General features: G+C 44.3%; 1 protein-coding gene across 5 annotated transcripts in view; it reads right to left on the bottom strand.

Moving 5' to 3' along the window:
• Positions 1–22,865, bottom strand: part of LOC129865469 (lysine-specific demethylase 6B-like) — a 166,973-nt gene that overhangs the window by 46,272 nt on the left and 97,836 nt on the right. The window contains exon 1 of one of the 5 annotated variants that reach the window (XM_055938302.1): positions 9,732–10,444. The exons of the other annotated variants lie outside the window; for them this stretch is intronic. The gene's annotated coding sequence lies outside the window, so the exon portion shown is untranslated. Of the gene's footprint in view, positions 1–9,731; positions 10,445–22,865 lie in introns of those variants that run through there. 5 annotated transcript variants of the gene reach the window in all.

Here is a 22,865-nt window from a genome sequence, read left to right as displayed (position 1 = left end):
CACCAATGTGTCGGACGAAACACCGTGTACCTGGCCCCCTTGGTTAGCGCGCACTGCGCCCGGCCCGCCACAGGAGTCGCTGGAGCGCGATGAGACAAGGATATCCCTACCGGCCAAACACTCCCTAACCCGGACAACGCTATGCCAATTGTGAGTCGCCCCACGGACCGGCTGCAACAGAGCCTGGGCGCGAACCCAGAGACTCTGGTGGCGCAGCTAGCACTGCGATGCAGTGCCCTAGACCACTGCGCCACCCGGGAGGCCAATATAACTTATTTTCGAAACTTATTTTGTACATAATGTTGCTGCTAACGTCTCTTATGACCGAAAATAACTTCTGGACATCAGAACAGCGATTACTCACCACGAACTGGAAGAAGCTTTTTCCTTTAACGAGTCCAACGAGAAGGATATACTGCTCTCCCGGGACCATTCCCAAATCCCCGTCATTAGCGTGAAGAAAAGAGGACAAAGATCAGGCTGTCTTCTGAGAATCTGAAGGCGAGCGAGTAAGCTCCCACAGCCTTCCGTTTTACTTGCTAACATGCAATCATTGGAAAATAAAATGGATGACCTACGATTACGATTATCCTACCAACGGGACATTAAGAACTGTAATATCCTATGTTTCACTAAGTCGTGGCTGAATGACGACACGGACAATATAGAGCTGGAGGGATTTTCAATGCACCGGCAGAACAGAGAAGGGTGTGTCTTTTTGTCAATGACAGCTGGTGCGTAATGTCTAATATTAAAGAAGTCTCGAGGTATTGCTCACCTGAGGTAGAGTACCTTATGATAAGCTGTAGACCACACTATCTACCAAGAGAGTTCTCGTCTATATTATTCATTACCCCCACAGACCGATGCTGGCACTAAGAGCACACTCAACCAACTCTATAAGGCCATAAGCGAACAAAAAAATGCTCACCCAGAAGCGGCACTCCTAGTGGCTGGGGACTTTAATGCAGGCAAACTTAAATCAGTTTTACCAAATCTTTACCAACATGTCACATGTGCAACCAGAGGAAAAAATCTATAGACCACCTTTACTCCACACACAGAGATGTATACAAAGCTCTCCCCCGCCCTCCATTTGGCAAATCTGACCATAATTCTATCCTCCTGATTCCTGCTTAGAAGCAAAAACTAATGCAGGACGTACCAGTGACTCGCTCAATACGGAAGTGGTCAGAGGGTGCGGATGCTACACTACAGGACTGTTTTGCTAGCACAGACTGAAATATGTTCCAGGATTCATTCAATGGCATTGAGGACTATACCACCTCAGTCATCAAAAAGTGCATCAACGACGTCGTCCCCACAGTGACCGTATGTACATATCCCAACCAGAAGCCATGGATTACAGGCAACATCCGCATCGAGCTAAAGGCTAGAGGAGCGGGACACTGATTTCAAGGAGCGGGACACTGATTTGGACGCCTATAAGAAATCCCAATATGCCCTCAGACGAACCATCAAACAAGCAAAGCGTCAATACAGGATTAAGATTGAATCCTACTACACCGGCTCTGACGCTCGTCAGATGTGGCAGGGCTTGAAAACTATTACGGACTACAAAAGGAAACCCAGACGCGAGCCTACCAGACGAGCTAAATGCCTTTTATGCTCGCTTCGAGGCAAGCAACACTGAAGCATGCACCAGAGCACCAGCTGCTCTAGATGACTGTGTGATAACGCTCTCGGTAGCCGATGTGAGCAAGACCTTTAAACAGGTCAACATTCACAAAGCCACGGGGCCTGATGGATTACCAGGACGTGTACTCAAAACATGCACTGATCAAGTGGCAAGTGTTTTCACTGACATTTTCAAACTCTCCCTGACTGAGTCTGTAATACCTTCATGTTTCAAGCAGACCACCAAAGTCCCTGTGCCCAAGGAAGCGAAGGTAAGCTGCCTAAATGATAACCGCCCCGTAGCACTCACGTCAGTGGCCATGAAGTGCTTTAAAAGGCTGGTCTTGGCTGACATCAACAACATCCTCCCGGATACCCTAGACCCACTCCAATTCGCATACCGCCCCAACAGATCCACAGATGGCGCAATCTTGTTCGCACTCCACACTGCCCTTTCCCACCTGGACAAAAGGAACCCCTACGTGAGAATGCTGTTCATTGACTACAGTTCAGGGCTCAACACCATAGTGCCCACGAAGCTCATCACTAAGCTAAGGACCCGGGGACAAAACACCTCCTTCTGCAACTGGATCCTGGACTTCCTGACGGGCTGCCCCCAGGTGGTAAGGGTAGGCAACAACACGTTGATCCTCAACACTGGGACCCCTCAGGGGTGTGCACTTAGTCCCCTCCTGTACTCCCTGTTCACCCACGACTGCGTGGCAAAACACTACTCCAACACCATCATTAAGTTTACAACAGTGATCACCGAAAACGATGAGACAGCGTATATATAGAACTGGCAGTGTGGTGCCAGGCCAACAACCTCTCCCTCAATGTGAGCATGACAAACGAGGTGATCGTGGACTACAGGAAAAGTCGGGTCGTACATGCCCCCATTAACATCAATGGGGCTGTAGTGGAGCGGGTCGAGTTCAAGTTGTTGACACCAATCACCAACGGTCTATCATGGTCCAAACACACCAAGACAGTCGTGAAGAGGGCACGACAAAACCTTTTCCCCATCAGGAGAGTGAAAATATTTGGCATGGGTCCCCAGATCCTCAAAACGTTCTGCAGCTGCACCATCGAGAGCATCCTGACCGGTTGCATCACCGCCTGGTATAGCAACTGCTCGGCATCTGACCATAAGGCACTACAGAGGGTAGTGCGTACGGCCCAGTACATCACTGGGGCCAAGCTTCCTGCAATCCAGGACCTATATACTAGGCAGTGACAGAGGAAAGCCCATAAAATTGAGACTCCAGCCACCCAAGTCATAGACTGTTTTCTCTGCTACCGCACGGCAAGCGGTACCGGAGTGCCAAGTCTAGGACCAAAAGGCTCCTTAACAGCTTCTACCCCCAAGCCATAAGACTGCTGAATAATTAATCAAATGGCCGCCGGATTATTTACTATTTACATTGACCCCTCCTCCCATTTGTTTTGTACACTGCTGCTACTAGCTGTTAATTATCTATGCATAGTCACTTCACCCCTACCTACATGTACAAATTACCTCTAACCTGTACTCCCTGTATATAGCCTTATTATTCTCATGTTATTGTATTATTTTTTATAATTTTTTACTTTAGTTTATTTGGTAAATATTTTAATAACTCTTATTGAACTGCACTGTTGCTTAAGTGCTTGTAAGTAAGCACTTCACAGTAAGGTCTACACTTGTTGTATTCAGCGCATGTGACAAATAAAGTTTGATTTGATTTGATAGTGTATAAACTGCTGTTCTGCTGTAATCTCTGTCTGAAGACATGACTGTCAACTCCATAACACATGACCGTAGTCCTCACTGTCAGCACACGGCTGTTTTTACCTGGCAGAGCTGCCGACATGTCCGCACACGTCACACACACACACACACACACACACACACACACACACACACACACACACACACACACACACACACACACACACACACACACACACACACACACACACACACACACACACACACTCTCTCTCTCTCTCTCTCTCTCTCTCTCTCAGAGCAATGTGTCCCGAGGCAGCAACGTCTGCAGTCAACCTAATGTTGTAGTAAAACAATAAACTGTCTTCATTTCAGGACTTGTTGTAGTCTGTAAGGTAACGTGCGCGTGTGTCATACTCTCAGTCAGGGCTTATGAGAAGTGTGTGAGAAGGAGGGATTAAAATAAGTGCATGACGGGACATACTCACAGGGGAAGAAAAGGGGGATACCTAGTCAATGGTCCAAACCGAATGCATTTAACTGCAATGTGTCTGTCCTGCATTTAACCCAACCCCTCTGTGTGTGTGTGTGTGTGTGTTCGCGCGCGTGCGGGGAGGACGTGTGTGTGTGTGTGTGACCAACCAGTCCGACATGCCCTTCCAAGCCCACATACCGGTCTCAGACAAACTGCTGCCTTCTCAGTTGCACAATAACAATACATGCTACAGTCACGTTCCCACTACAGACTCTAATCTAATGGGTCTGATTTAGTAATACTGCTGTACTGTATTCTCCCTAACCTCACTGACTGTAAAATAATAGCTGTACAATCATGATGGAACCCCGTGCAGATCATTTTGTTGAAAAAGGGAACGTTAAATCCACAGGCCTAAATTGTGTGTGTACACTGTATACATGTGTGTGTATACTGTATATAGTGTGTGTGTGTGTGTGTGTGTGTGTGTGTGTGTGTGAGACAGTGATGTGTTGCATCCCAATCCCCATCTGCTACAGCCCCATCTGTTGACACTCAAACACACATTAACACAAAGGACCTCTTTATCTTCACACACCGCACATGATCCCCGCATACTGTTTATACAATCATCAGAGGACCACACACACACACACACACACACACACACACACACACACACACACACACACACACACACACACACACACACACACACACACACACACACACACACACACACACACACACACACACACACACACACACACAGAAAACACACTAACGCGACCCACATTCAAAAGCACTACTAAACACACACGCAACCACCACACTGTACAAGACACTCACCCTCTCCCCTCTAGAGAAATACCTCTCTCTACCTAGCTCTCTAACCAGGTTCTGCCTGCCCCTCAGGTTCTTAAAGGGGCAGTGTCAAGTCAGAGAGTTAAAAAGGAGGGGGAGAGCGCACACACACGCACAAGCACAAGCACACAGAGCTTCCCTTGGGCCCCCTCTAAAACACCAACCAAACCCCCACATCACATTAAAGACCAGAAGAGAGACGGATATAGAGGGATAACCATCAGACAGAGAGAGGTGGGAGGGAGAAGGAGAGAGAGAGAGGAGGGTAGAGAGAGGGGAGGGCAGAGAGAGAGAGAGAGAGAGAGAGAGAGGAGGGTAGAGAGAGGGGAGGAGAGAGAGAGAGAGAGAGAGAGAGAGAGAGAGAGAGAGAGAGAGAGAGGGAAATAAAGTGACAGAAAGAGAGAGATATTGGCTAAACATTGCCTAGAGAGAACATAACCTCTCTTATGTTTAGGATCAATGAATAAACACTGTGATACATCACACCAATCTGATGATGTCAGCACAGCCTTACCCGGTGTCGCAGTGATTAACGTCCCCTCCCATCACCACTGAGTGAATTTTACCTTTGACACTAGCATGAAAAATGTCAATATGAGTCCTGTCATGTACGGGATAAATTATCCAACAGAGTGTCGGGTCCGTGTGTGTGTGTGTGTGTGTGTGTGTGTGTGTGTGTGTGTCTGTCTGTCTGGCTATAAGTATGAAATATGGAGTGTGTGTGTGTGTGTTTTTTGGGGAAGTACTCTGGTACTGGTCTCATGTCACGCAAGTGGTTCATCTGTCCCGGTCACCGTGGCAACGGGCTGCCAGTCTGTAGTTGTAATCCTGGGGAATCAGGCTACAGCTAGACTACAGTCACACGCAGTACAGTCTCAAACGGAACACTTCACACACACTCAACTGCCTCACTATGCCGTTGTGAACACAGTCCTACAACCTGAATTGAGGTCTACAGATGTAGGATCTTAATTTGATCACTCTTTTATTCCTGAGAATTTTCTTGCACAGCAGGAAACACAAACTTGTAGTTTTGTATTTCAATGTTTAAAAAGGCTTCTAAAGTTTGTAATTTCCACTTTAAATGTCAGACTTGATTTGCCCTAATGAAAAATGTATCAACCCCTACAAAATATGTCCATTAATTATAATAATTCACATTTCCTGTTAATGCAGGATTATTTTCTGGCTGTAGCAAACTGGCTTAAATAAAGATCCTACACATGTATGCGTCTGTAAGTGGGTGTATGTATGTGCATGTGTGTGTGTGTCCTTGCCCAGCTGCACGAGGGCAGGGGAAATGAGGCGGAACTCAATCTTCCCCCCACCTGTCTGTCTGTCTGTCTGTCTGTCTGTCTGTCTGTCTGTCTGTCTCTCCCTGGAGGGAGGAGCCACAGGGCATACACAGCTTTCTTCATCTACACACACACACACACACACACACACACACACACACACACCCACACCCACACCCACACCCACACCCACACCCACACACCCACACACACACCCACACACACACACACACACAGCTGTATGTGCTAGACAGGAAGGAAGAGCGTGGGCATGATATTATAATATTCATAGTATATGAATGTACGTTCAGAGCCCGTCTAATGCATGCATATCAGAGAGAGTAGCGATCTGTAAGTGTGTTTGCAAAGCGAGCTGCCTGCTGGTGGAGCGAGAGAATATATACTGAACCGAAATAGAGAGAAGAGAGGGAGGAAAGGAAGGAGAGAGGGAGAGGGGGAGGCAGATACTTACACACAGCGAGATGAAGCAGATGACAGAGAGAGAGAGAGTGAAGAAGGGAGTGGGAGGGAAAGAGAGGGGGAGGGTTACTAGGTCCGACAGAACCCATTGACAAGACAAAGATGCAGGACGGAGATATTATAAAGCCAGAGAGAGAGTAGTGTTTGCTGTTCATTTTTTTTATTGTTTATTTCACTTTTGTTTATTGTCTACTTCACTTGCTTTGGCAACGTTAACATATATTTCCCTTGCCAATAAAGCCCTTAAATTGAAATTGAATTAAAAGAGAGGGGGGAGGGGAGGAGAGAGGTGTGTGTGAAATCACACGGCTGTTCTGTTTGACACTGCTTCGGAGTAGAGATGCCAACACGCGCACACACACACACACACACACACACACACACACACACACACACACACACACACACACACACACACACACACACACACACACACACACACACACACACACACACACACACACACACACACACACACACATTTATTATAGCTGTAGGCTACCTTTTCTCCCACACATCTAGCCATAGGCCTATATACTGTTTAGGTATAGCTTGGGCCGCTTACAAATATCTACACGCCTACACACATATTGTCACTTATACATTCCAACTATATATCAGACACCCACAGCTTATGGCCGGAGGGCCAGTGTCCAACTATATACCAGACACCCACGGCTTATGGCCGGAGAGCCAGTGTCCAACTATATACCAGACACCCACAGCTTATGGCCGGAGGGCCAGTGTCCAACTATATATCAGACACCCACAACTTATGGCCGGAGAGCCAGTGTCCAACTATATATCAGACACCCACAGCTTATGGCCGGAGGGCCAGTGTCCAACTATATATCAGACACCCACAGCTTATGGCCGGAGGGCCAGTGTCCAACTATATACCAGACACCCACAGCTTATGGCCGGAGAGCCAGTGTCCAACTATATATCAGACACCCACAGCTTATGGCCGGAGGGCCAGTGTCCAACTATATATCAGACACCCACAGCTTATGGCCGGAGGGCCAGTGTCCAACTCAGTCTCCCTCCTTCCATCCCTCCATCCCTCACACCTGCTGAGGCCCACAGCAAGGTCATACACCTCAATTACACTCTACAGAGAGAGGGGGAGGAGGGAGAGAGAGAAGGATGGGTGGAGGGGCGGTACAGCGAGCTAGGTGTGGAAGGAGGAAGAGAGAGAGAGAGAACATGGGGATAGAGCGAGAGAAGGCGGTGAAGTCAGATTTCACGCTATCTTGAGCACTGGCTCGCACGCCCCAATGATTCCTGTCATCTTATTTATGACGCCACACTGTTCAGTACCCGCTCTCCTCTCACTTTCCTTCCCTCTTTCTCTCCCCGGTCCTTCCCTTCTCTTCCTCGCTGAGTGTATCGTCAGCCATGTCCGTTTAAGCCTTCCATCTATTCAATTACAGTTCCCCAAGATCCACAACTCATCAATATAATACAGCAGCTGTATATTAACCCTCTTATTATGAAGAGCCACAGTCTTCAAGTGAACAGCGGAGCTTGTAAATGGGAGATTACAGAAATGGCTCTCACTTCATATAGAAATGATGAGCAATTCAATTCTCAGCGGTAAGATAATGAACGCCTCGCTTTACAGCTATTGATCTTAATAGACATGATTAACCCTTTGCACTCGTGGGAATTGGCCAATGTGGATGGGGCCAAATTGCAATGTTTCTTCCAGAAGAAGGCATGTGCATAACCTGGCAGCAGTTTGGAGATAACGGTGGAGAGGATTCGACTGAAGGTTCACCGGACACGAGACGGAATCCAAAACGCCACGCGGTTGATTTTACGTGCGTTTTTCACATTTACCGTACTTTGCTGATCACGAAGTCTGAAAATACTCTGGGTACATACGGTAACATCGAAGAATATTCTCGGGGAATGTTGGGTAGGTGCAACATAAGAGAAAACAACTACAAGGGGTGAGTGAGTCTCCAAGTGGAGTCTCCAAGTGGACACGCAGCTCTCCGAGCTGGACACAGTCCCCTAAATTGTTTCAAAGAAACTTTCATGACTCAAAGAAGAGTCTTCAACTGTAATGTGCTTTTTGAGCTCGAAAAAACGGTCCATTTTAAATGGCAATCTGGTGCTAAATGATCAAATACGATCTCACAGTGTTCGGTTTTCACAAGGCATAGAATGGAGTCAGGAGTGTGTTCATATGCGACAAACACAGGCTCATCCTGTTCGGAACAAGCCAGGGTAGAACGCCATGCCCTCTTGTAACTGTGGCTCAAACATTGTGATCGTAAACGCTGACACTGTATATGACATGAGTTTAATGAGATGGAAATGTGATGTGCACTTTTGGACTCACAGGCGTTTGGCTTGTATGGCATCACAGCGGCAGTTATTATTATTATTATAACACATGAACGCCTCGCTTTACCCTGCGCGTCTCAAGTTTATAACGGCTGTCAGTCAAAACTCACACGGAGCTGTGAAGCGGAGACCCTGAGCTCTGACGTCGAGTATAGCGTGTTACGGCACAACCACTGCGTTCCAATTTAGAGAGAGGGGAGAAAGGGGAGGGGAGATAAGGGTGAGGGTCAAGGGGAGTAGAGTGAGAGGGGAGGGAGTAGGGGATGAAAGAAGAGATGCAGACAGTCAGAGAGGGGGAGAGAGAGGGGGGAGAAAGGGAGAGAGAGGGTCTTGAGGTCTGCTCCTTGATCCAAAGGAGTGGGATCAGGTTACGTTGTCTGAGAGGAGACAGACAAGCCTGCAGACACACACACACACACACACACACACACACACACACACACACACACACACACACACACACACACACACACACACACACACACACACACACACACACACACACACACACACACTGAGAGCGAGAGAGGTCACAGTGCACCCGTTGCCCTCCACACACACATGATTGTGAAAACAAACACACACACACCCTCAGACAGAGTTTCTCTCGTAAACACTCACCAGAGCTAAGCACGCACACAAAGTACAGTGGTTATGCGGCAAGTAACACATCTCTCACCGACACACAAACATACTTCTTCATTGTCAAAAACACACGACATTCCCTCCTACCTCCACACAACCACACCTGCACATACACACCTCAGTAACGACCTACGAGTCAAAACGCCTAACACTCCAACAGAAAACAAGGACTTCTCAGACCGTTCTAACCGAATAACAGAATAGAATAGAATATATATATAGAAATAATAGAAGACAATATCACTAATATTCAGAGAACAAGTTCTACCTGACAGCTCAGCGTTGCCTGTCGTCTAGCAGCGTGTGTTCCCCGGCTACAGTAACCAGGCCGTTGTGTGTGTGGCAGCTATTTACAGTCAGAGTCGTGTTATCTCAGCCGTTACACAACACAACCTAACTAGGGGTCAGAGTGCACTGGAGAACTGGGCTAGACGGGCACACTAACACAGAGATACAGAACACAGAGAGACAAAGGCTGCATACCAAAGGGCACGCTGTTACCTATTTCATGCACTACTTTTGACCAGGGCCCAAAGTGCACCATATAAGGAATAGGTTGCCATTTGGGATGCAATAAATGTTCTACTATACAGTCACGTGAGGAATAGGGAGGAGAGAGGGAGAGGGAAAGGGAGGGAGAAGAAAAAGAGCACAAGTGTCCTTGTTGTACAATGTCCTTGTTCTATGTTGAATGTCTCTTGAAATCCAATGTATTATTATCATTATCATTATTGTAATTATTATTATTATCATTATTATAATAATTATTCTCATTCTCATTATTATTCTTATTGTGATTATTATTCTCATTATGATTATTATCCTCATTATTATTATTTTTCTCATTATTAGGTGGCTAGAAAATGGAGGAGTAGATAGGAGAGTGTAAAGACAAGGAGAAGAGGAAAGAACAGAAACACAAAGAACAGCAAAGCCTGACCATCAACCTGCAACATGACATACCACATGCATGTTACACACCACAATAGGAACTGTAATGCCCCTCCCCCATACATGACCCCAATCTGACCCCTCTCTCCTCTCTGATCACGGTAATCACAAGCATCAATCCTCTCCTCCCCTCGCTGCCCCCTTCTCCTCTCCTCCCTCCATCTCTGGTAACGTAATCGGGTTAATCCATTACTGTAAACAAATGGTCTGATCGATGAGAGCATCTCAGGGGTGACCTCAAGGTCACAGGGGTGACATGGAGGTCATGGGCAGAGGGGAGGGACCATATGCGGCGCTCACGCACGTTCTGTTCTCCACAACCATGACCTAATCTACACCTATGATGAACCCTGCACACACACACACAAACAAGGGGGAGGTCAAAGGTCGATGAGGCAATGTGTCATCTGGTGTGCGTGTGTATGTACAGTATGTGTGTAGGGTGCGTTATCATAGGTATAAAGTAGGTAATGGTTGTAGAGAGCAGGGTGGGTGAGTTACACTGGTCTAGGAGGGAGTCACTAGAGCAGTGTGATGATGCAACACAAGATCAAACTGTGTGCAAAGTACAGGAGACATACAGTACCAGTCAAAAGTTAGAAAACCTACTCATTCTATTTTTTATTTTATTTTTATTTTTACTATTTTCTACATTGTAGAATAACAGTGCAGACATCAAAGCTGCGAAATAACACATATGGAATCATTTTGTAACCTAAAAAGTATTAAAGAAATCAAAATCTATTTTATATTCTTCAAAGTAGCCACCCTTTTCCTTGATGACAGCTTTGCACACTCTTGGCATTCTAACAACCAGCTTCAACCAACGGTGTTGAAGGAGTTCCCACATATGCTGAGCACTTTTCCTTCACTCTGTGGGCCAACTCATCCCAAACCATCTCAATTGGGTTGAGGTCGGGAGATTGTGGAGGCCAGGTCATCTGATGCAGCACTCCATCACTCTCCTTCTTGGTCAAATAGCCCTTACACAGCCTGGAGGTGTATTTTGGGTCAGTGTCTTGTTGAAAAATGAATGATAGTCCCGCTAAGTGCAAACCAGATGGGATGGCGTATCGCTGCAGAATGCTGTGGTAGCCATGCTGGTTAATTGTGCCTTGAATTCTAAATAAATCACGACAGTGTCACCAGCAAAGCACCCCCACACTACCAAACCTCCTCCTCCATGCTTCACGGTGGGAACCACACATGCCAGAGATCATCCGTTCACCTACTCTGCATCTCACAAATACACAGTGGTTGGAACCAAAAATGTCAAATTTGGACTCATCAGACCAAAGGACAGATTTCCACCATTCTAATGTCCATTGCTTGTGTTTCTTGGGCCAAGCAAGTACAGTGCCTTGCAGAAGTGTTCACCCCCTTGGTGTTTTTCCTATTTTGTTGTATTACAACCTGTAATTTAAATTTATTTTTATTTGGATTTCATGTAATGGACATACACAAAACAATCCAAATTGGTGACGTGAAATGAAAAACATAACTTATTTTTTTTTTAATTCTAAAAAATAAAAACGGAAAAGTGGTGTGTGCATAAGTATTCACCACCTTTGCTATGAAGCCCCGAAATAAGGTCTGGTGTCACCAATTACCTTCAGAAGTCACATAATTAGTTAAATAAAGTCCACCTGTGTGCAATCTAAGTGTCACATGATCTGTCACATGATCTCAGTGTATATATACACCTGTTCGGAAAGACCCCAGAGTCTGCAACACCAATAAGCAAGGGGCACCACCAGGCAAGGGGCACCACCAGGCAAGCGGCACTATGAAGACCAAGGAGCTCTTCAAACAGGTCAGGGACAAATTTGTGAAGAAGTACAGATCTGGGTCGGGTTATAAAAAAATATGAGAAACTTTGAACATCCCACGGAGCACCATTAAATCCATTATTAAAAAATGGAAAGAATATGGCACCACAACAAACCTGCCAAGAGAGGGCCGCCCACCAAAGCTCACAGACCAGGCAAGGAGGGCATTAATCAGAGAGGCAACAAAGAGACCAAAGATAACCCTGAAGGAGCTGCAAAGTTCCACAGCGGAGATTGGAGTATCTGTCCATAGGACCACTTTAACTCGTACACTCCACAGAGCTGGGCTTTACGGAAGAGTGTCCAGAAAAAAAGCCTTTGCTTAAAGAAACAAATAAGGAAACACCTTTGGTGTTCGCCAAAAGGCATGTGGGAGACTCTCCAAACATATGGAAGAAGGTACTCTGGTCAGATGAGACTAAAATGTAGCTTTTTGGCCATCAAGGAAAACGCTATGTCTGGCGCAAAGCCAACACCTCTCATCACCCCGAGAACACCACCCCTCGGCAGGGACCGGAAAACTGGTCAGAATTGAAGGAATGATGGATGGCGCTAAATACACGGAAATTCTTGAGGGAAACCTGTTTCAGTCTTCCAGAGATTTGAGACTGAGAGACGGAGGTTCACCTTCTTGTAAGACAATGAGCCTAAGCATAATGCTAAAGGAACACTTGAGTGGTTTAAGGGGAAACATTTAAATGTCTTGGAATGGCCTAGTCAAAGCCCAAACCTCAATCCAAATGAGAATCTGTGGTATGACTTAAAGATTGCTGTACTCCAGCGGAACCCATCCAACTTGAAGGAGCTGGAACAGTTTTGCCTTGAAGAATGGGCAACAATCCCAGTGGCTAGATGTGCCAAGCTTATAGAGACATACCCCAAGAGACTTGTAGCTGTAATTGCTGCAGTAGGTGGCTCTACAAAGTATTGACTTTGGGGGGGTGAATAGTTATGCACGCTCAAGTTCTGTTTTTTTGTCTTAATTCTTGTTTGTTTCACAATAAAAAATATTTTGCATCTTCAGAGTGGTAGGCATGTTGTGTAAATCAAATGATACAACCCCCCCAAAAATATTTTAATTCCAGGTTGTAAGGAAACAAAATAGGAAAAACACCAAGGGGGTGAATACTTTCGCAAGCTACTGAATCTTCTTCTTATTGGTGTCCTTTAGTAGTGGTTTCTTTGCAGCATTTCAACCATGAAGGCCTGATTCACGCAGTCTCCTCTGAACAGTTGAAGTTGAGATGGGTCTGATACTTGAACTCTGTGAAGCATTTATTTGGACTGCAATTTTTAAGGCTGGTGACTCTAATGAACTTATCCTCTGCAGCAGAGGTAACTCTGTGTCTTCCTTTCTTGTGGTGGTCCTCATGAGAACCAGTTTCATCATAGTGGTTGATGGTTTTCTCGACTGCACTTGAAGAAACTTTCGAAGTTCTTGAAATGTTCCTGATTGACTGACTTTTATGTCTTAAAGTAATGATGGACTGTCGTTTCGCTTTGATTATTTGAGCTGTTCTTGCATAATATGGAATTGGTCTTTTACCAAATAGGGCTATCTTCTGTATACTACCCCTACCTTGTCACAACACAACTGATTGGCTCAAACGCATTAAGAAGGAAAGAAATTCCACAAATTAACTTTTAACAAGGCACACATGTTAATTGAAATGCATTCCAGGTGACTACCTCATGAAGCTGGTTGAGAGAATGCCAAGTGTGTGCAAAGCTGTCATCAAGGCAAAGGGTGGCTACTTTGAAGAATCTAAAATCTAAAATAGATTTTGATTTGTTCAACACTTTTTTGGTTACTACATGATTCCATATGTGTTATTTCATAGTTTTGATGTCTTCACTATTATTCTACAATGTAGAAATAGTAAAAATAAAGAAAAACCCTTGTATGTCCAAACTTTTGACGGGTACCGTACCTATCATTGCACTCACACACACATACAAGAATGCCTGCACGCGCGCACACACACACACACACACACACACACACACACACACACACACACACACACACACACACACACACACACACACACACACACACACACACACACACACACACACACACACACACACACACACACGTAAACAAAAACACTTTTACTGAAAAATGCTGGTTTGGACTGGTCCAACCTGATGAGAAACATCAGTCATAATCAAAGGAAGGAGAGAAGAGAGGGAGAGAGAAAAAAGAGAATTACAGAGAGGAGTAAAAACACAGAGCATGTACTACAGAAGCACAGAGCATGGACTACAGATACACAGAGCATGGGCTACAGATGCACAGAGCATGGACTTCAGATGCACAGAGCATGGACTACAGATGCACAGAGCATGGACTACAGATACACAAGCATGGACTACAGATGCACAGAGCATGGTCTACAGATGCACAGAGCATAGACTACAGATGCACAGAGCATGGACTACACATGTAGTCCAATCCCACTCAATTACGCTGAGACTCTGATGTTTCACTTCAAAACGTTACCAAACAAAAAACATTGATTCCAAAGTTTAACAAACTATCCCCCTCAATGCAGAAGGACTAATTGTAAAAATGTCCACAGAAAATTTGACAAAAACACCTTTAGTGGAAGAACTGTGCAGATGCTAAGTGTGGTAACAGAATTACAGTAAAATCTCGCATGTTAAAAAAAAAACAACAACTCTTAAATATATACTTTGAATTGAGGTTCAGATGTCAGCTATGACATGACAGCTTGAGTTAGAAACAATCTCTTTTGGTTATTGAACTACACCTGCTACCAGAATTACATCCTGATCTGTGCTATACAGAAATGCAGAATTATGAATCTCAATCTCCCGGTTGATGTATCCTGAATAGGTACACAAAGGTAGAAATATGTAATATCCGATTGTCAAGCTAAAAGATGTCGGTCTCACAGTAATTGACCGTTAGTTAACATAAACCCATCTGCTGGCTTCTTACAAGCCACTGATGCAGACCTTTAATAAATCCATGTAATATAGCCTACACCTTCACAATAAATGCATTATTTATTTTAGACAGGTCTAGAGGCATGATATGAAGAAAATGAGTTGGCCTTATGTTGGGTCCTGATCTGGCTATGCCATATGGCTGTGGGCTACACTAGTTCATTTAGCAGACAAGATATGCTTAGAATTCCGAAGCATTATTTCATATTATTTTATAGTATGAAGAATACAGTTGAATAAAGCTGAATAAAATAGAAAGGATATTTTCTCCAAATGATTTGAGGGAGTGCGCACATGTGGCTATTTTGTGTTGAGCGGTTAACAAAGAAATAGGTCCTCCCATATGCTTCACGTAGTTTGTTTCGATGTTTAATACATTGTAAGGCTGCATGATGGGACTCTAATGATGATTTGAAAAAAGTCGTTTGACTGACACTTCGTCAGTCTCTCATTCACAATTTGAGAACCACTTGATAATACTTCACATTTCCCAGCGGCATCCCCTTTGTGTGGCCATAATGCACCCTAAAAAATCCATGCCTTTTGCAGGCCTTCTCCCTGAGTGCTGCCTGCCCAGAGGTCGTGATCGGGTCTTTCTCACAGGCTACAAGTGAAGACAGACACATCAGGGACGCAACAATTCCGAGGTGCATATTGAAGATATTGGAAGAACTGCCCACATGTACTTTTCATCAGCAAACAAGATGAGTAGGCCTAACGAACAGTAAAATCACTAGCCTATGTCAATCTACTATCCCTCATAGTACAAAAGTTGACCTTTTCTATTCTGTGCGAGAAATAAATATTCCAAACATAGTCTGGGGCAGTTGTGGGCTGCGATAAATCCCAAATTAAATAAAACCACTAGCATAAAACTTTTTTACACAATGAGTCTGACGCAACAGATCAGAACGTTTAGCTGTTGATAAACTATTAGGCTATTTCATCACATTATAAGCGCAAATGTTCCATTAGAGGGAAAACACCACTATCAAAAGTGACCACAAATGCATTATGCATGTAATGCTTTTATTATAAAGGTGCATTTTTATGGTGAAAATTATCTTCCCCAAACTTGAAAATCACGCGCTGCACAAGTTTGGGGTAGATCATTTTCACCATAAAAATGCACCTTTATAATAAAAGCATTACACGCATAATGCATTTGTGGTCACTTTTGATAGTGGTGTTTTCCCTCTAATGGAACATTTGTGCTTATAGCCTACTGCCGTGTGCAAATTGCTGCATTAGGCTCTACACCCGTTGTAAAGAGGATTCATGTGCTTCCCTTTAAGAAGTTATTTGGCCACTTTAGTTGTGATACAAACCTTATCAAAACATATAGGCCTATGGGCTAGGCTACATGAGGTGAGCAACTATGATTCGAAAAAAAGGCATTGCTTCTTGCCTTAAGCTGGGCATCATTCACAAGTGATAATATATCATTTACAAGTGATAGGCTAATATTGTCACCCATCAGACTAATCTTGGTTTAATCTCGTCTTTACATATACTAACTAATATGTGTGAAATTTGTTTTGATTTAGAATGGACCATTATCATGCACGTGTATCTAAACAGGGGCATCGGGGAAAAATACATGTCATCTATGTACTTAAATAGCGAATGGAGGACGCTTTTCCTGTGGTTCATTTTCATGTCAGCCAGGTAGGCTATACTCCTGTCGTAAATATAAGCAATGTGCTTAATATTAGGAATGTTGAGAAATAAATATAGGATTAGCCTAAAGAAAGCTGATGGGATCCTCCTCTTTTTAATAGAGGCCATCACTCTGTTTTCTCTTGCGCAATTGCATAGCCTATAGAAATGTTTCGAAACATGAGCTCATGGGCTCTCAAGAAGTATTTGACTAGATTTCCAATTACATTTGCATTGATGTCAGAGTGATTAGAGGGCCAATAGAGTGCTGAGTACCAGGAAGATAGCAAGTTTGGTTGGCTACTAATGACCATCAGCAGCATCAGAGCTTGGAGAAGTCTAATTACCGTGACTAAACGATCATGTGGAATTTGACTGCCTTCATGACTCGTGACCGCCGGTGTGGCGGTAATACGGTCACCGCAACAGTCCTAGTCCAGACCAATCATAGACGTTTGTGTTACAGGTTTCATCACAGTACAGTACAGTAGAGTTCAGTACAGTAGAGTTCAGTAAAGTTGATATGTTCAGTACAGTAGAGTTCAGTACAGTCAAGTTGATATGTTCAGTACAGTACAGTAGAGTTCAGTACAGTGGAGTTCAGTACAGTAGAGTTCAGTACAGTTGAGTTCAGTATAGTAGAGTTCAGTACAGTAGAGTTCAGTACAGTAGAGTTCAGTACAGTAAAGTTGATATGTTCAGTTCAGTATAGTAGAGTTCAGTACAGTTGAGTTCAGTACAGTAGAGTTCAGTACAGTAGAGTTCAGTACAGTAGAGTTCAGTACAGTAAAGTTGATATGTTCAGTACAGTACAGTGGAGTTCAGTACAGTGGAGTTCAGTACAGTAGAGTTCAGTACAGTAGAGTTCAGTACAGTAGAGTTCAGTACAGTAAAGTTGATATGTTCAGTACAGTACAGTAGAGTTCAGTACAGTAGAGTTCAGTACAGTAGAGTTCAGTACAGTAGAGTTCAGTACAGTAGAGTTCAGTACAGTAGAGTTCAGTACAGTAGAGTTCAGTACAGTAGAGTTGATATGTTCAGTACAGTACAGTGGAGTTCAGTACAGTGGAGTTCAGTACAGTAGAGTTCAGTACAGTTGAGTTCAGTACAGTAAAGTTGATATGTTCAGTTCAGTACAGTAAAGTTGATATGTTCAGTACAGTACAGTGGAGTTCAGTACAGTGGAGTTCAGTACAGTAGAGTTCAGTACAGTAGAGTTCAGTACAGTAGAGTTCAGTACAGTAAAGTTGATATGTTCAGTTCAGTACAGTAGAGTTCAGTACAGTAGAGTTCAGTACAGTAAAGTTGATATGTTCAGTACAGTACAGTAGAGTTCAGTACAGTAGAGTTCAGTACAGTAAAGTTGATATGTTCAGTACAGTACAGTTCAGTACTCTACTGTACTGTACTATACTGTTCTCTACTGTACTGTTCTCTACTGTACTATACTGTTCTCTACTGTACTGTACTATACTGTTCTCTACTGTACTATACTGTTCTCTACTGTACTGTACTATACTGTTCTATACTGTACTATACTGTTCTCTACTGTACTGCACTATACTGTTCTCTACTGTACTGCACTATACTGTTCTCTACTGTACTATACTGTTCTCTACTGTACTATACTGTTCTCTACTGTACTGTACTATACTGTTCTCTACTGTACTATCATGTTCTCTACTGTACTATCATGTTCTCTACTCCACTGTACTATACTGCTCTCTACTGTACTGTACTATACTGTACTATACTGTTCTCTACTGTACTATACCGTACTATACTGTTCTCTACTGTACTATACTGTTCTCTACTGTACTATACTGTATACTGTTCTCTACTGTACTGTATTATACTGTCCTCTACTGTACTATGCTGTTCTCTACTGTACTATACTGTACTATGCTGTTCTCTACTGTACTATACTGTTCTCTACTGTACTATACTGTTCTCTACTGTACTATACTGTTCTCTACTGTACTGTACTATACTGTTCTCTACTGTACTATACTGTTCTCTACTGTACTGTACTATACTGTTCTCTACTGTACTGTACTATACTGTTCTCTACTGTACTATACTGTTCTCTACTGTACTGTACTATACTGTTCTCTACTGTACTATCATGTTCTCTACTCCACTGTACTATACTGCTCTCTACTGTACTGTACTATACTGTACTATACTGTTCTCTACTGTACTATACCGTACTATACTGTTCTCTACTGTACTATACTGTTCTCTACTGTACTATACTGTATACTGTTCTCTACTGTACTGTATTATACTGTCCTCTACTGTACTATGCTGTTCTCTACTGTACTATACTGTCCTCTACTGTACTATGCTGTTCTCTACTGTACTATACTGTCCTCTACTGTACTATGCTGTTCTCTACTGTATTATACTGTTCTCTACTGTACTATACTGTTCTCTACTGTACTATACTGTTCTCTACTGTACTGTACTATACTGTTCTCTACTGTACTATACTGTTCTCTACTGTACTGTACTATACTGTTCTCTACTATACTATACTGTTCTCTACTGTACTGTACTATACTGTTCTCTACTGTACTATACTGTTCTCTACTGTACTGTACTATACTGTTCTCTACTGTACTATACTGTTCTCTACTGTACTGTACTATACTGTTCTCTACTGTACTGTACTATACTGTTCTCTACTATACTATACTGTTCTCTACTGTACTGTACTATACTGTTCTCTACTGTACTATACTGTCCTCTACTGTACTGTACTATACTGTTCTCTACTGTACTATACTGTTCTCTACTGTACTGTACTATACTGTTCTCTACTGTACTATACTGTCCAAACTTGTGAAACATAGACGTCTATGATTGGTTCAGATTTGGTCCGCCCACGGCGGACTGACCAAATTTCGGCTACTTTTTAATGTCCTCGGCCGTCCGGTGTCAGACAGTGCTCAGCGGGTGAGGATGTTTGTCAGTCGGTGCTCAGCGGGTGAGGATGTTTGTCAGTCGGTGCTTAGCGGGTGAGGATGTTTGCCAGTCGGTGCTCAGCGGGTGAGGATGTTTGTCAGTCGGTGCTCAGCGGGTGAGGATGTTTGCCAGTCGATGCTCAGCGGGTGAGGATGTTTGTCAGTCGGTGCTCAGCCTGCGAGGATGTTTGCCAGTCGGTGCTCAGCGGGTGAGGTGGTTGTCAGTCGGTGCTCAGCGGGCGAGGATGTTTGCCAGTCGGTGCTCAGCGGGTGAGGATGTTTGTCAGTCGGTGCTCAGCGGGTGAGGATGTTTGTCAGTCGGTGCTCAGCGGGTGACGATGTTTGCCAGTCGGTGCTCAGCGGGTGAGGATGTTTGCCAGTCGGTGCTCAGCGGGTGATGATGTTTGTCAGTCGGTGCTCAGCGGGTGAGGATGTTTGTTGCAGTAAATGGAAACATAGGGGGCTCATCGGTAGGTGTCAGTAAGATCTGGGAGAGGTGACATTAACTGGAGAGAGAGAGAAGAGAGAGAGAGAGAGAGAGAGAGAGAGGGAGAGAGAGAGGGAGAGAGAGAAAGAGAAAGAGAGAGAGAGAAAGAGAGGTGTTGTCCAGACTGTTTTCACAGTCTTGCTTTTACCACCAGACGACAGAAAGAGAAAGAAAACCGTTATGAGCTGAACATGACAGTGTGCCAGTGGAAGGGAGGACAGTAGCAGGTGACTCAACTGTGGTTTGTGGCTACTATGATTTCCCATTGTAGCCTATTCAATTGCAATAATTCCGTTACCGATTTTAATCACTTTATGGGGGGGGGGGGGGGGGGGCAACGGAAGAGAGAGAAGAGAGAAGAGAGACAAAAAAACGGAAGAGAGAGATCCACAAATGGACAATTACAGACTAGGCCAAATACCGTTTCAGTCATGTCAATAAAAGCAGTAAAAATATATGTATATAAAGATACAAAAATATATTATATACCCTCACACACACACACTGACCGCAGACTAGTGACCGGAACAACCCCAGACACCCACCTATACCAGCAGCAACAAACAGTCTCACTACTCGCCTCAGCCCTGCCGTTCTCTCGCTCTCTCTCTCTCTAAAGATACAAAAATATATTATATCTTACCTCTTAATGCCATGAACTCTTTCTGAGTTTGCCATGGTTAAATTCCTCAGGTTTACCTTGGTTCTATTAGTAGATCATGTGTAATGGTACGTGACTTCCAAATGAATTGAACCAAAAAGTTAGTGTAGGACAGGGGTTGGCAAAGTGCGGCCCACAGATCAAAACTGGCCCGCCAGTGATTTATTTTGGCACTCAAAAAATATATATTTGTATTTTGGAGGGGCACCACATTTAACATGCTATTATGGACTTCACATGTTGGTGTTCATTGGTTATTTTATTTACATGGACATTATTATTCTCTCCCCCCTCTGTCTCTCTCTCTCCTTCTCCATCTCTCTCTGTATCTCTCCCCCTCTCTCTCCCTGTCTCTATCTCTCTCGGTGTGTCCCTCTCTCTCTCCCTCTCTGTGTCACTCTCTCTCTCCTTCTTGGTGTCTCTCTTTCCCTCTCTGTCTGTCTCTTTCTCTTAGTCTCTCTATCTCCCTCTCTCAATCTCTCTCTCCCTCTCTCAAACACTCCCCATTTCGTTCCATTGACCTCTTTTATCAACTCCCCCCCACACACATTATGTAACAGACGCTAAAACGTACACTCTGTTGCACAGTTAACCTTTAACAGAGAGACATAAAATCGCTCCCAGGAGCACACCAACACGCACGCTCAACCCGTCACACCCTCCAGGGAACAGATGCCAAGAAAGCTGTACCACACAAACACACATACACGCGCACATATACAAATACACACTCCTGACACACTCACACACTCCTCACACACACTGTATGTTGTAAGGAGAGAGAGCTCCCAAATTAGTTGGAGAGCGAGGGAGTGAGGAAAGGGGTGTAGGTAATAAGTGATGTGTGTGTGTGTACAGAGATGTCCCAAATGTGACTTGGTGATGTGTAGAGTGTGTGTACAGAGATGTCCCTTCCGTTACTTGGTGATGTGTAGAGTGTGTGTGTGTGTACAGAGATGTCCCTACCGTGACTTGGTGATGTGTAGTGTGTGTGTGTGTACAGAGACGTCCCTACCGTGACTTGATGATGTGTAGAGTGTGTGTGTATGTGTACAGAGATGTCCCTACCGTGACTTGGTGATGTGTAGACTGTGTGTACAGAGATGTCCCAAACGTGACTTGGTGATGTGTAGAGTGGGTGTACAGAGATGTCCCTACCGTTACTTGGTGATGTGTAGAGTGTGTGTGTGTGTACAGAGTTGTCCCTACCGTGACTTGGTGATGTGTAGAGTGTGTGTGTGTGTGTACAGAGATGTCCCTACCGTGACTTGGTGATATGTAGTGTGTGTGTACAGAGAGATGTCCCTACCGTGACTTGGTGATGTGTAGTGTGTGTGTACACAGAGATGTCCCTACCGTGACTTGGTGATGTGTAGAGTGTGTGTGTGTGTGTACAGAGATGTCCCTACCGTGACTTGGTGATGTGTAGAGTGTGTGTGTATGTGTACAGAGATGTCCCTACCGTTACTTGGTGATGTGTATAGAGATGTCCCTACCATTACTTGGTGATGTGTAGAGTGTGTGTACAGAGATGTCCCTACCGTGAATTGGTGATGTGTAGACTGTGTGTGTACAGAGATGTCCCTACCGTGACTTGGCGATGTGTAGAGTGTGTGTGTGTGTACAGAGATGTCTCTACCGTGACTTGGTGATGTGTAGAGTGTGTGTGTGTGTGTACAGAGATGTCCCTACCGTGACTTGGTGATGTGTAGAGTGTGTGTGTGTACAGAGATGTCCCTACCGTGACTTGGTGATGTGTAGAGTGTATGTGTGTGTACAGAGATGTCCCTACCGTGACTTGGTGATGTGTATAGTGTGTGTGTGTACAGAGACGTCCCTACCGTGACTTGGTGATGTGTAGAGTGTGTGTGTG

Source organism: Salvelinus fontinalis, chromosome 11, assembly GCF_029448725.1.
Source record: "Salvelinus fontinalis isolate EN_2023a chromosome 11, ASM2944872v1, whole genome shotgun sequence".
NCBI lineage: Eukaryota > Metazoa > Chordata > Actinopteri > Salmoniformes > Salmonidae > Salvelinus > Salvelinus fontinalis.
The sequence above is the reverse complement of the archived record's forward strand: the minus strand, read 5'-3'. Positions and strand labels throughout refer to the sequence as shown.